At 34.6% G+C, this 12759-nt stretch overlaps 1 protein-coding gene across 1 annotated transcript in view; it reads right to left on the reverse strand.

Annotated features, from left to right (window-relative positions):
- Meikin (meiotic kinetochore factor) overlaps positions 1-12759 on the reverse strand; it is a 173748-nt gene that overhangs the window by 71242 nt on the left and 89747 nt on the right. The gene's annotated exons all lie outside the window — the stretch shown is intronic.

Here is a 12759-nt window from a genome sequence, read left to right on the forward strand (position 1 = left end):
GCAAGCAGTATGAAAAGACAAGGAAAGAAAGGACCACAAGCAATGCAGGTCAACTCAACTTTAGAAGAGGTAACAGCTGCAGCAGATGGAATGTCAGATAAAGAATTCAGGATATACATGCTTCAGATGATCTGGAGTCTCAAGGAAGACATTAGACAGCAAAATCAGACAATGAAAGATCACTTCGACAATGAATTACATAAACAAATCCAGGAAGCAAAAGATCAACTATACAGGGAGATACAGGTTATAAAAAACAAACAAACAGAAATCCTAGAAATGCAGGAAGCAACAAACCAACTTAAAAACTCAATGGAGAATACTACCAGCAGAGTAGAACACTTAGAAGATAGAACATCAGACAATGAAGGCAAAGTATTTCAACTTGAAAAGAACATAGACAGCTCAGCAAGACTGTTAAGAAACCATGAGCAGAACATCCAAGAAATATGGGATAACATAAAGAGACCAAACTTAAGAGTCATTGGGATACAGGAAGGTATAGAGGTTCAAACCAAAGGAATGAGCAATCTATTCAATGAAATAATACGAGAAAATGTTCTAAGATCCTTGTAGTTTTCAGCAACAAAAGTGAGTTACTGTTCAATTCTTTAGACTTTACTAACTTAAATATAGCTAGTAAATTTTCAAGAGTAATCATGATGTAAAACAAAATGGAGAGTATAAATTCCAAACCCATAGGGGAGAAGTGGAATAAAGAATATTGAAAACTTTTTTAGTGTACCAAAAATTGTTAAGGAAAAGGAGTCATAGAAAAAAAAGACAAAAAACAAATAAAAAACAAAGATGATAGAAACAAGTCCAAATACAGCAACAATCACAATACATGTCAGTGGACTAAACTTTAGAGTTAAAAGACAAGAGATTGTAAGACTAGAGTGAAAATCCAGCTATTTACAAGAGACTGACCCAAAACAAAAGGAGGTGATAAAGTTAATAATAAAAGAACAGAAAAAAATATATACCAAGAAAATACAAAGAGAAAAGTAGGGTAACAATATTTGTTCAAGACAAAAAACAGAATTGAAAACAAAAGAAAACATTAGGAACAAAGAGGCTTGCTAAAGAATAAAAAGAAGGACAAGTCACAAGAAAACTATAACCTTTTAAAATGAACCTGGAGCCAATAAAATAGCTTCAAAATATACAAAGCAAAAATTTAAAGGCCCACAGAAGGAAGCTAACAAATCTCCCATCATTATAGTGCTTAATTTCAACACATTACTCTTTCTTATTGATCACTTTAATAGATGAAATATCAGAAAATATTTTAAAAATTGGAAAACAGAATTAACAAGTTTAATTCCGAGAAACTTCACATATCAACAATTACAAAATAAATATTATTTTCAAATATAGTAACATTTAATAAAAATCAATCAAGAACTAGGCCATAATACACCTGTCAAAAATTTCAAAGGCCCCTCCTCCCATGTACAGACCACTTGCTCTGATCACAATGTAATTAAATTAGAAGTGAACAATAAAAATAAATAAAAAGTTTTCATATACTTAGAATTTCTAAGGAATTCTTTGGTTAAAATGAAATCATAATGGAATTTAAAAATACTTAAGTAGTACTGAAATGATAACATATCAAACTTGTTGGTTACAATTAAATAAGCATTGAAAGACATGTAAGGTAAATCCAAAGAAAATATAAGAAGTCAGAAAAGGTAAGGGCAGGAATCAATAAAATACAAGGTAAAGATATAAAGGATATTAACAATCCCATAGATTTATTCTTTGAAAAAGACTAAGAAAATGAACAAAACTTTGATAAGACTAGTTTTTAAAGACAGGAGAAATATTTAGAATGAAAAGAGGTCATGGATATGAGATACACTAAGATTAAAAATAGAAGACTATAGACAACTTTTATTAATTGATTTGAATACTTTTAATAAAATGTATCAATTCTTAGGAATAATTAACTTTCTAAAATTGAAGAAGAAACAAGAGATTTGATAGAACACTACAGAGAAATTAAATATAGGATTACAAATCTTCCCATAAATAAAACACCAGGCCCAGATAGACATGTTCTAATAAACTTTAAATTATAGATAATTTTGAACTTACATAGATTTTTCTTAAGAATAGAAATAGACAATTTCTATAAACCCAATACCTCTTCATTCCATAAACCCAATACCTTTAATCCTAAAACCGGACAAGAAAATCGCTGGGAATAATCATTTAGAAACATAGATAGAAAAATTTTGAGCAAGATAATAATTAACTAAATCTACTAATTATATCTTCCTACCTAGTAGGTAGATATCATGACCAACACTAAAAAATCACCAGGCATGGCAGTGCACATTTATAACCCAGCTGTTCAGGAAGCTGAGGAAGAAGGATTACAAGTTCAAGGCCAGCATGGGCAATTTAGCAAAACCTGATCTCAAAATAAAAAAGGGCTGAGGATGTAGTTCTATGGTGGAGTGACCCTGGGTTTACTTCCCGGTATTGCAAATTTTTTAATCAGCTAATTTATTTCACCACATTAATAGGTTAAAAGATGAAAAGTAATTTTAATTACCTTAATAGATATAGAAAAGCATTTAATTTTAAAAAATCATATTTTTTTCTATGATTTTTCACTTCATAGAAAACTAGAAAAATAGGGAAAGTTCTTATTCTAGTAAAGGTGGGAGATAACAATGCACTCCTTGACCTTGACATTCAGTGAGGCCAATGTGACTATTCTTCTGAGTAAGTAATGAATGTCATTCCCAGGCAGGAATATTTAATTACCAAGGTAAAAAGGCCTTTCAGAACTAGCTAGCTTGCTTGCTTTTTCCTTTTTCTTTCCCTTTCTCTCTTGGCAATATTTAGGATTGAACCCAGGAGCACTCTACCACTGAGCAACATTTGTAGCCCCTCCAGCCACCGCCCCCCCCCATTTACTTACTAACTTACTTATTTATTTTGAGAAACAAGGTCTCACTAAGCTGCTGAGGATGGCTTTGAATTTGTGATTCTCATCCCTCAGCCTCCCGAGTAGGAGTGGTTTACAAAATGATTTCTGGTAACATTCAAAATGGTAGCTATTCTGTCAGATACAGCAAGTTGGGGTCTTAGTCCACTCAATGGAAGGACAGTATAAGAAAGAAATTCTGTTGGTTTCGACACTAAAAATTTTCAAGTTATTTACTACCATACCTTAATGTAAGTTGTAATTTGCAAAAACTTTAATCTTAATGGTGAAACTTTGTAAATAATTTCACTCATGATCCCAAATAAGAACTATTTTACACTAGAGGTCCCATCCAGGACAATAAGGCACAAATCTCATGGAAGAAACAAACTTGCCATTATTTATAGATGATATGACTGTCTACACAGAAAATCCAAAGGAATATACAGACAAATATTAGCAATATTGAAAAGTAACAGGGTTGCTGGCTATGCACAAATACATACAAATTGATTTTATCTCTACCCCATAACAAACACTTAGAAAATAGAGTTTATAAAAAGGAATAATTTACAAAAGCATCAAATAATATAAAGTTCCTTGAAATATACCTAACAAAAATTTTAAGATCATTCTAGTTAAAATGATAGAACTCTATTGAAAAATATTAATAAATACCCAAACAAATGAGGATATATATATATACACACCATGTTCACAGATTTAGTAATTATGTTAAATTTGAAAAATAAAAAGTGAACTAGAGGAATCAATGACACAAGCCTCAAGATAGTAGTTACTAATTGGGTAGGATAAATGTAATCATGGTGAAGTTCTTTGGATTTTTTAGGGGGGTTATTTGTAATGTACCGTTAAATGGTCTAAGTGGTAGGCATAAAGGTGTTCATCTATTTTTTTTATTAAACTATGAAAATTCTCTTTTGTATGAATGCTATACTTATATATAAATAGAAAGCCATCAGATTCTAAGTTCTTCTTTCTTGCAGTGGTTCCATCTCAAGCAAAAGACTACTGGATTTTTCTCAGGGAAGGGTATATAACAGATCATTTCCTCTCTGAAGAACTTCCAGCAGTTGAAGGTGGAGGTTTCATGAAAAAATAGTTGGATTAAGTGAAACTGTATGTTTATTGGACACTGAGACTCCCAGCCCTAAGAGACCTTTATCCTCCAGGCAAGGGACTAAAACATTCTGCTCTCAACAGTCCAAAGATCTAATGTTGCTAACAAGAGTAAAAGTTTCAGCCTTATTATTCCACAGTGAATCTAACAGTTGACAAGCCCTACTAATTATCTAGACTGTCCAGTCAGCCTTTTACATCCATAATCTTAAATATGAATATAAGTTATATATATAACATATTTATAAGTATTATTATGTATATATTCATATAAGTTTTATTTATATATATATATGATATTTGGAATGAAAATAAAATTCATATAATGGAGAAAATATATGTGAGAAGAAAGGTGGGGAAGAATAAGAAGAAAAAAGAGGAGAAAGAGAAGAAGGAAATGGAGGAAGAAGTGGGTAAGGGAAGAAAGAAGGGAAAGAAGGGTGAAAGGAAGAATAGATCTTGGAGGAAACAGATACTACTCTAGCAAAGAAAAGAGCAAGATTAACTGTATTAACATTAGAAGATACAGTTACATTAAGATAACCAGAAAACAAACAAAAGAACAAAAAGAAGATAAAAGAACAAGAAGCACAATATCCAAATAATAGGTGATGAAAGGAGTGAACACAGGAGTAGAAGAGGGAGAGGAAAAGAAATTATTGATGAAAAAATATCATCAGGGGCAGGAAGATGGTAAAATAGAGGAGGTCCTGTTTCTGGCTCCTCTGTGGATGAAACCAAGAAAGCAGACAGGCAGTTTCTCCACAAGGTCTTCCCTAGACGGAACACAACATCTCAGAGAGTGTGAGAAGACCCCTATACAGTGGATTCTCGCAGAAATCACCAGCACTGCAACCACCCATGCAGAATATCAGAGCCTCTGGGCTCCAATAAGTCTCCAGACTCTGGACCCAAAGCCTGCAGTTCTAGTTCACCCATGGCTCACAAGCAGCTTAGCAGAACCACCTATCAGCACCTCTGCAGAACTCCAGACTGCGCTCCGCTCCCACATAGGTCATTCAACTGCTATATATCCACAGCACAAGGCCATCGCCCAGCTCCCCCCACCCCACCAGACACCCTGGCACTGGAAGCAGACCAACTGCATCTTGGAAAACCTTCCTCGACATTTTTTGGTAGGTGTGGCTACAGATCAGATCGACATCTGAGCAGGTACCTGATTTCCAATTCTTCCCCCTCCCCAACAGCATTAACTCGGCACAGTGACCACCCAACACAAAAACAGCTCAGCTGGGAAGGAGTACAGTGTGAACAGGGCAGCGTCCACTTGGTATGAATCTGGGGATGAGAGGTCGCACAGTTGGATCCTGATAAGTAAAAGAGGGGAGGGGACTAAAGTCTGGAGCATAACAGAGAGCTTAGGATCTGGGAAATCCCCAGACAAGAGAGGGAGATGATACCAGGGGCTCAAGTCAGACTAGTGGTCACAAAAAAAGACCCGAGAGGTGCTATTTCCCTGCTGGGACTGCTGGGTGGCACACCCCACTTCCAGACACTCCACAACAGGTCTAGTCTTCTCACCCTGGTTACCTACACCATCCTGAGGGCAGAGTCACCAGCTTAAAACAGACAACTCCACCTACTGGATGAGAAGAGAAGCAGGAAAGAAACGAGAATTTTTTTTCTCTTTTTCTTCCTCTTCAATCCTTCTATCCTCTGGCCCTCACATCCTCAACATATGTAAAACCAAGAACTTTGCATGAAATAGGACTTAGAGGACTGAGTCATCTGAATAACATAATATAGAGGAATTGCATAAGCCCTTTTAATTTTCTTTTTCCTCTTTTTTCTTTCTTTCTTTCCTTTTTCTTTCTTCTTCCTTCACCCTCCAAATTATACTATTTTTACATCCTGAATTTTTCTAAATACATATGTGTGTTTGTTTTATGTACTCTACTGTTTTATGTACTCTTACTGGGATAGAGGGAAGGCACAGAGATACAAATCGTAATTGTCTAACCCAAATTACTTCCTATCTATTCTCCTGCTACTAATCCTTATCACTAGATTTCTCTTTCACATTTCCTAAGATATATTAACCCTCACATCTTTTCCCCTTAGCATATTGTTCTATGCCTGACCCCCAGTTCATTGTCCACTGCCAGAAACTGTAAATCTTTTTATGAAACTACTTATTATATTTTAAATAATAATTGAATCCAACATTTCTGGACATTGAGACTAAACTGCAAATGTCTTAATAACAACAATGTGTTCGTAGGAGATGGATTGTTGATTTTGGGATCTGTTAACATTGTCCTTCCCCACAAAAGAGAGATCTTGGAACCCTACAAAAGCACTAAAAATCTATAGGGTAAAAACAATAACACACCACATCCACAGAACTGGAAAGGAAAACACATGAGCAACATGAAAAAACAAGGGAAGAAAGTACCACAAATCAAGACACCACATCATTAGAAGCATCGGCAGCTATAGCAGGAAACATGACAGAGAAAGATTTCAGGATATACATGGTTAAAATATTTTGAGATCTGAAAGACATAAAAGAACAAATACAGGCAATGAAAGATTACTTCGACAATGAGCTACATAAACAAATCCAAAAAGCAAAAAATCACCTCAACAGGGAGATAGAGGTTCTACAAAAACAAAAACAAAACAGAAATCCTTGAAATGAAAGAAATAATAAACCAAATTAAAACCTCAAATGAAAGCATCACCAACAGAGTAGACCACTTAGAAGATAGGACATCAGACAATAAGGATAAAGTAAATCATCTTGAAAAAAACACAGACCACACAGTGAAAATAATAAGAAATGACAAGCAGAACATTCAAGAAATATGGGATAGCATAAAAAGACCAAATTTAAGAGTTACTGGGATAGAGGAAGCATAGAGATATAAACAAAAGGAATTAACAATCTATTCAATGAAATGATATCAGAAAACTTTCCAAACATAAGAATGAATTGGAAATCCAAATTCAAGAAGCCTACAGGACGCCAAATGTACAAAATCACAACAGATCCACACCAAGGCACATTATAATAAAAATGCCCAACATACAGACTAAGGAGAGAATTTTAAAAACCACAAGAGAAAGGAATCAGATTACATATAAGGGAAAACCAATTATGATAATGGCAGATTTTTCAACACAGACCCTGAAAGCTAGAAGATCCCAGAACAATATATATCAAGCTCTGAAAGATAATGGGTGCCAACCAAAAATCTTGTATCCAGCAAAATTAAGCTTTAGATTTGAAGATGAAATAAAATTCTTCAACAATAAACAAAAGTTAAAAGAATTTATAGCTAGAAAACCGGCACTATAAAACATCCTTGGCAAAATATTTCATGGGGATGTGGCTCAAGCGGTAGCGCGCTTGCCTGGCATGCACGTGGCACTGGGTTCGATCTCAGCACCACATACAAATAAAGATGTTGAGTCCGCCGAAAACTAAACAATAAATATTTAAAAATTTTAAAAAAAAGAAAAAAGAAAAAACAGCAATGAAAATCAGCAGAGAAGTAGTACACTAAAGAAAAAACTAATCAAAGAGGGAAGCCAATTCAAGTAAAATAACAAAAATGAACAAATATGGATGGAAATACAAACCATGTCTCAATAGTAACCCTAAATGTTAATGTCTTAAACTCACCAATCAAAAGACATAGGCTAGCAGATTTGATTAAAAAAAAAAAAGACGCCAACAATATGCTGCCTCCAGGAGACTCATCTGATAGGAAAAGACATCCACAGACTGAAGATAAAAGGTTGGGAAAAATCATACCACTCACACGGAGTGTGGAAGTAAGCAGGGGTTCCCACACTCCATTAAAGTAGACTCCAAGCCAAGGTTAATCAAACGGGATAAAGATGGACATTACATACTGCTGAAGGAAAGCATACACCAACAAGACATAACAATCCTAAATATATATATGCCCCAAACAATGCTGCAGCTATGTTCATCAAACAAACTCTTCTCAAGTTCAAGAGTCAAATTGACCAAAACACAATTGTCAGTGACTTTAACACACCTCTCTCACCACTGGATAGATCTTCCAAACAAAAGTTGAGTAAAGAAACTATAGAACTCAATAACTTAGACTTAACTGACATATATATATATATATAGAATATTTCAACCTGCATCCAGTGGATACCATTTCTTCTCGGCAGCACATGGATCCTTCTGTAAAATAGACCATATACTCTGCCACAAACAACTCTTAGCAAATACAAAAAAACAGAGATACTACCATGCATTTTATCAGATCATAATGGAATGAAATTGGAAATCAATCACAAAATAAAAAATAAAAATTTCTGCATCACCTGGAGACTAAACAATATGCTACAGAATGAACAATGGGTCACAAAAGACACCAAGGAGGAGGATCAAAAAATTCTTAAAGGTAAATGAGAACAAAGACACAATATATTGAAATCTCTGAGACACTATGAAAGCAGTACTAAGAGGAAAATTCATTGCATGGAGTTCATTCCTTAAAAAAAGAAAAAGTCAACAAATAAATGACCTCACACTACATCTCAAAGCCCTAGAAAAAGAAGAACAAACCAGCAGCAAAAGCAGTAGAAGGCAAGAAATAATTAAAATTGGAGCTGAAATCAATGTAATTGAAACAAAAGAAACAATTGAACAAATTGACAAAACTAAAAGTTGGTTCTTTAAAAAAATAAATAAAATTGACAGACCCTTAGCCACGCTAACGAAGAGAAGGAGAGAGAGAACTCAAATTACCAGCATATGTGATGAAAAAGGTAACATCACAACAAACACTACAGAAATAGAGAGGATAATTAGTAATTATTTTGAAATCTTATACTCCAATAAAATAGAAGACATTGAAGGCATCAACAAATTTCTTAAGTCATACGATTTGCCCAGATTGAGTCAGGAAGATATACACAATTTAAACAGACCAATACCATGTGAGGATACACTTTCTTCTCAGCAGCACATGGATCCTTCTCTAAAATAGACCACATACTCTGCCACAAAGCAACTCTTAGCAAATATAAAAAAGTAGAGATACTACCATGCATTTTATCAGATCATAATGGAATAAAATTGGAAATCAATCACAAAATTAAAAAAGCCATCAAAAGCTTATCAACCAAGAAAAGCCCAGGACTGGATGGATACACAGCTGAGTTCTACAAGACCTTTAAAGAAGAACTAATACCAATACTCCTCAATTACTTTCAGGAAATAGAAAAAGAGGAAATAATTCCAGACTCATTCTATGAGGCCAATATTACTCTGATCCCCAAACCAGGCAAAGACACATTAAAGAAAGAAAACTTCAGACCAATATCTCTAATAAACATAGATGCAAAAATTCTCAATAAAATTCTGGCAAATTGAATACAAAAACATATCAAAAAGATTATGCACCATGATCAAATGGGATTTATCCCATGGATGCAAGATTGGTTAAACATACGGAAATCAATAAAGGTAATTCATCACATCAATAGACTTAAAGATAATAATCATATGATCATCTCAATAGACACAGAAAAACCATTTGACAAAATACAGCACCCCTTTATGTTCAAAACACTAGAAAAACTAGGGATAAAGGAACATATCTCAACATCATAAAGGCTATCTACACTAAGCCTCAGGCCAACATCATTCTAAATAGAGAAAAATTGAAGGCATCCCCTCTAAAAGCAGGAACAAGACAGGGATGCCCTCTTTCACCACTTCTATTCAACATAGTTCTTGAAACACTGGCCAGAGCAATTAGACGGTCAAAAGAAATCGAAGGGATACATATTGGAAAAGAAGAACTTAAATTAGCACTATTTGCTGACAATTATTCTATACCTAGAAGACCAAAAAAACTCCACCAGAAAACTTCTAGAACTAGTAAATGAATTCAGCAAAGTAGCAGGATATAAAATCAACACCTATAAAACAAAGGCATTTCTGTATATCAGTGACAAAGCCTCTGAGAAGGAAATGAGGAAAACTACCCCAATTTACATAACCTCAAAAAAAAAAAAATAAGATACTTGGCAGTCAACTTAATGAAAGATCTATACAATGAAAACTACAGAACCCTAAAGAGAGAAATCAAAGAAGACCTTAGAAGATGGAAAGATCTACCTTGCAGAATTAATATTATCAAAATTACCATACTACCAAACGTATTGTACAGATTTAATGCAATTCCGATCAAAATCCCAATAGAAATAGAAAAAGCAATCACGAAATTCACCTGGAAAAATAAGAGACCCATAATAGCTAAAGCAATCCTTAGCAGGAAGAGAGAAGCAGGTGGCATCACTGTATAAGAAGTTAAACTATACTACAGAGAAATAGTAACAAAAACAGCATGGTATTGGCATCAAAACAGACTGGTAGACCAATGGTACAGAATAGAGGACACTAACCCACAAAATTACAATTATCTTATATTAGACAAAGGTGCCAAAAACATTCACTGGAGAAAAGATAGCATCTTCAACAAATGGTGCTGGGAAAACTGGAAATCCATATGCAACAAAAAGAAATTAAACCCCATGCACAAAACTTAACTCAAAATGGATCAAGGACCTAAGAATTAAACCAGAAACTCTGCATCTAATAGAAAAGTAGGCCCTAATCTTCATCATGTGGGATTAGGCCCCAACTTCCTTAATAAGACTCCTATAGCATAAGAATTAAAACCAATAATGAATAAATGGGATGGAATTAAACTAAAAAGTTTCTTCTCAGCAAAAGAAACAATCTGTGAGGTGAATAGAGATCCTACCTCCTGGGAGCAAATTTTTATCCTTCACACATCAGATAGAGCACTAATCTCTAGGATATATAAAGAACTCACAAAGCTAAGCACCGAAAAAACAAATAACCCAGTCAACAAATGGGGCAAGGACCTGAATAGACACTTCTCAGAAGAGGATATACAATCAATCAACAAGCACATGAAAAAATGCTCACCATCTCTAGCAATCAGAGAAATGCAAATCAAAACTACTCTAAGATATCATCTCACTCCAGTCAGAATGGCAGCTATTATGAAGACAAACAACAATAAGTGTTGGTGAGGATGTGGGGGAAAAGGTACACTCATACATTGCTGGTGGGACTGCAGATTGGTGCAGCCAATATGAAAAACAGTATGGAGATTTCTTGGAAATCTGGGAATGCAACAACCATTTGACCCAGCTATCCCTCTCCTCAGACTATACTGAAAGGACTTAAAAACAGCATACTATAGGGACACAGCCACATCAATGTTTACAGCAGCACAATTCACAATAGCTAAACTGTGGAGCCAACTTAGATGCTCTTCAGTAGATGAATGGATTAAAAAATGTGGCATATATACACAATGGAATTTTACTCAGTAATAAAAGATAATAAAATCATGGCAGTTTCAGGCAAATGGTTGGCCTCAGAGAAGATAATGCTAAGTGAAGTTAGCCAATCCCAAAAAAACAAATGCGGAATGTTTTCTCTGACATAAGGAGGCTGACACATAGTGGGGTAGGGAGGGGAAACATGGGAGGAATAGATGAATTCTAGATAGGGAAGAAGTATTGGAAGGACAGGGAGGAGGCAGTGGAGTAGCAAGGATGGTGGAATGTGATGGACATCATTATCCAAAGTACATGTATGAAGACACGAACTGGGTGTCAACCTACTTTATATACAGAGATATGAAAAAATGTGGTATATATGTGTAATAAGAATTGTAATGCAAAAAAAGTACATGTATAAAGACATGAATTGGCGTGAATATGCTTTATATACAAAGATATGAAAAACTGTGTTCTATAGTGTAATAAATTGTAATGCATTCTGCTGTCATGTACTTAAAAAATAAAATCAATTAAATAAAAAACTAAAAAAAATATTAATTAAATGATCTGAAAAATTTTGTGAAACCTAAGTGCATCTTTTTCCAGATTTAAAGAACTCACCATATTCTAGAACAATACATGGAAAAAGATCCATATGAAGGCACATTATCATGAAATTTCAGAACACAGGGTCAAGGAGAAAATTCTTTTGTCTTCCACAGAGTAATAGTTTGTCATTTAAGACTAGGAATTGGGGCTTGGGTTTTGGCTCAGTAGTAGACTGCTTGCCTGGTGTGGGTGAGGCCCTGGGTTTGATCCTCAGCACCACATAAAAATAAATAAAATAAAGGCATTGTGTCCACCTAAACTAAAAAAAAAATACTTAAAAAAAAAGACTAGGCATCAACATGACTTCTCAAAATACCACCACAAGAAGCTAGAACTACAATCAAGATATGCTGGAAAAATTCTAAAGAAAATAATTTCTGCCTAAATTATCAACCAAATAGGAAGATGAAATAAGAACAGTTTCAGTAATGAAAGGTCCCAATTTCTATGTAAGGTACTCTTTCACAGGAAGTTAGTGGGAGTATTAGCTCCTCTGAAGTAAGGGAAAAATAAAAAGCTATAGGAGAAACAGGAGATTAGCAAAGGAAATCCCCAGGATGACAGGACAGGGAAATCCCAGGATGATAATTGTTCCTGAAGTACAGAGGGAAACAGTATACTCTATTAGATCTAGGCAGAAGATTCCAGGAGAAACTTCTTTAGTGTTCAATTCCTAGTACCAAAAAGTAAATAAATTAGTAAACATATAAAATCAATCAATTATTCAGGAG

Source organism: Marmota marmota, unplaced genomic scaffold, assembly GCF_001458135.2.
Source record: "Marmota marmota marmota unplaced genomic scaffold, marMar, whole genome shotgun sequence".
Classification (NCBI taxonomy): domain Eukaryota; kingdom Metazoa; phylum Chordata; class Mammalia; order Rodentia; family Sciuridae; genus Marmota; species Marmota marmota.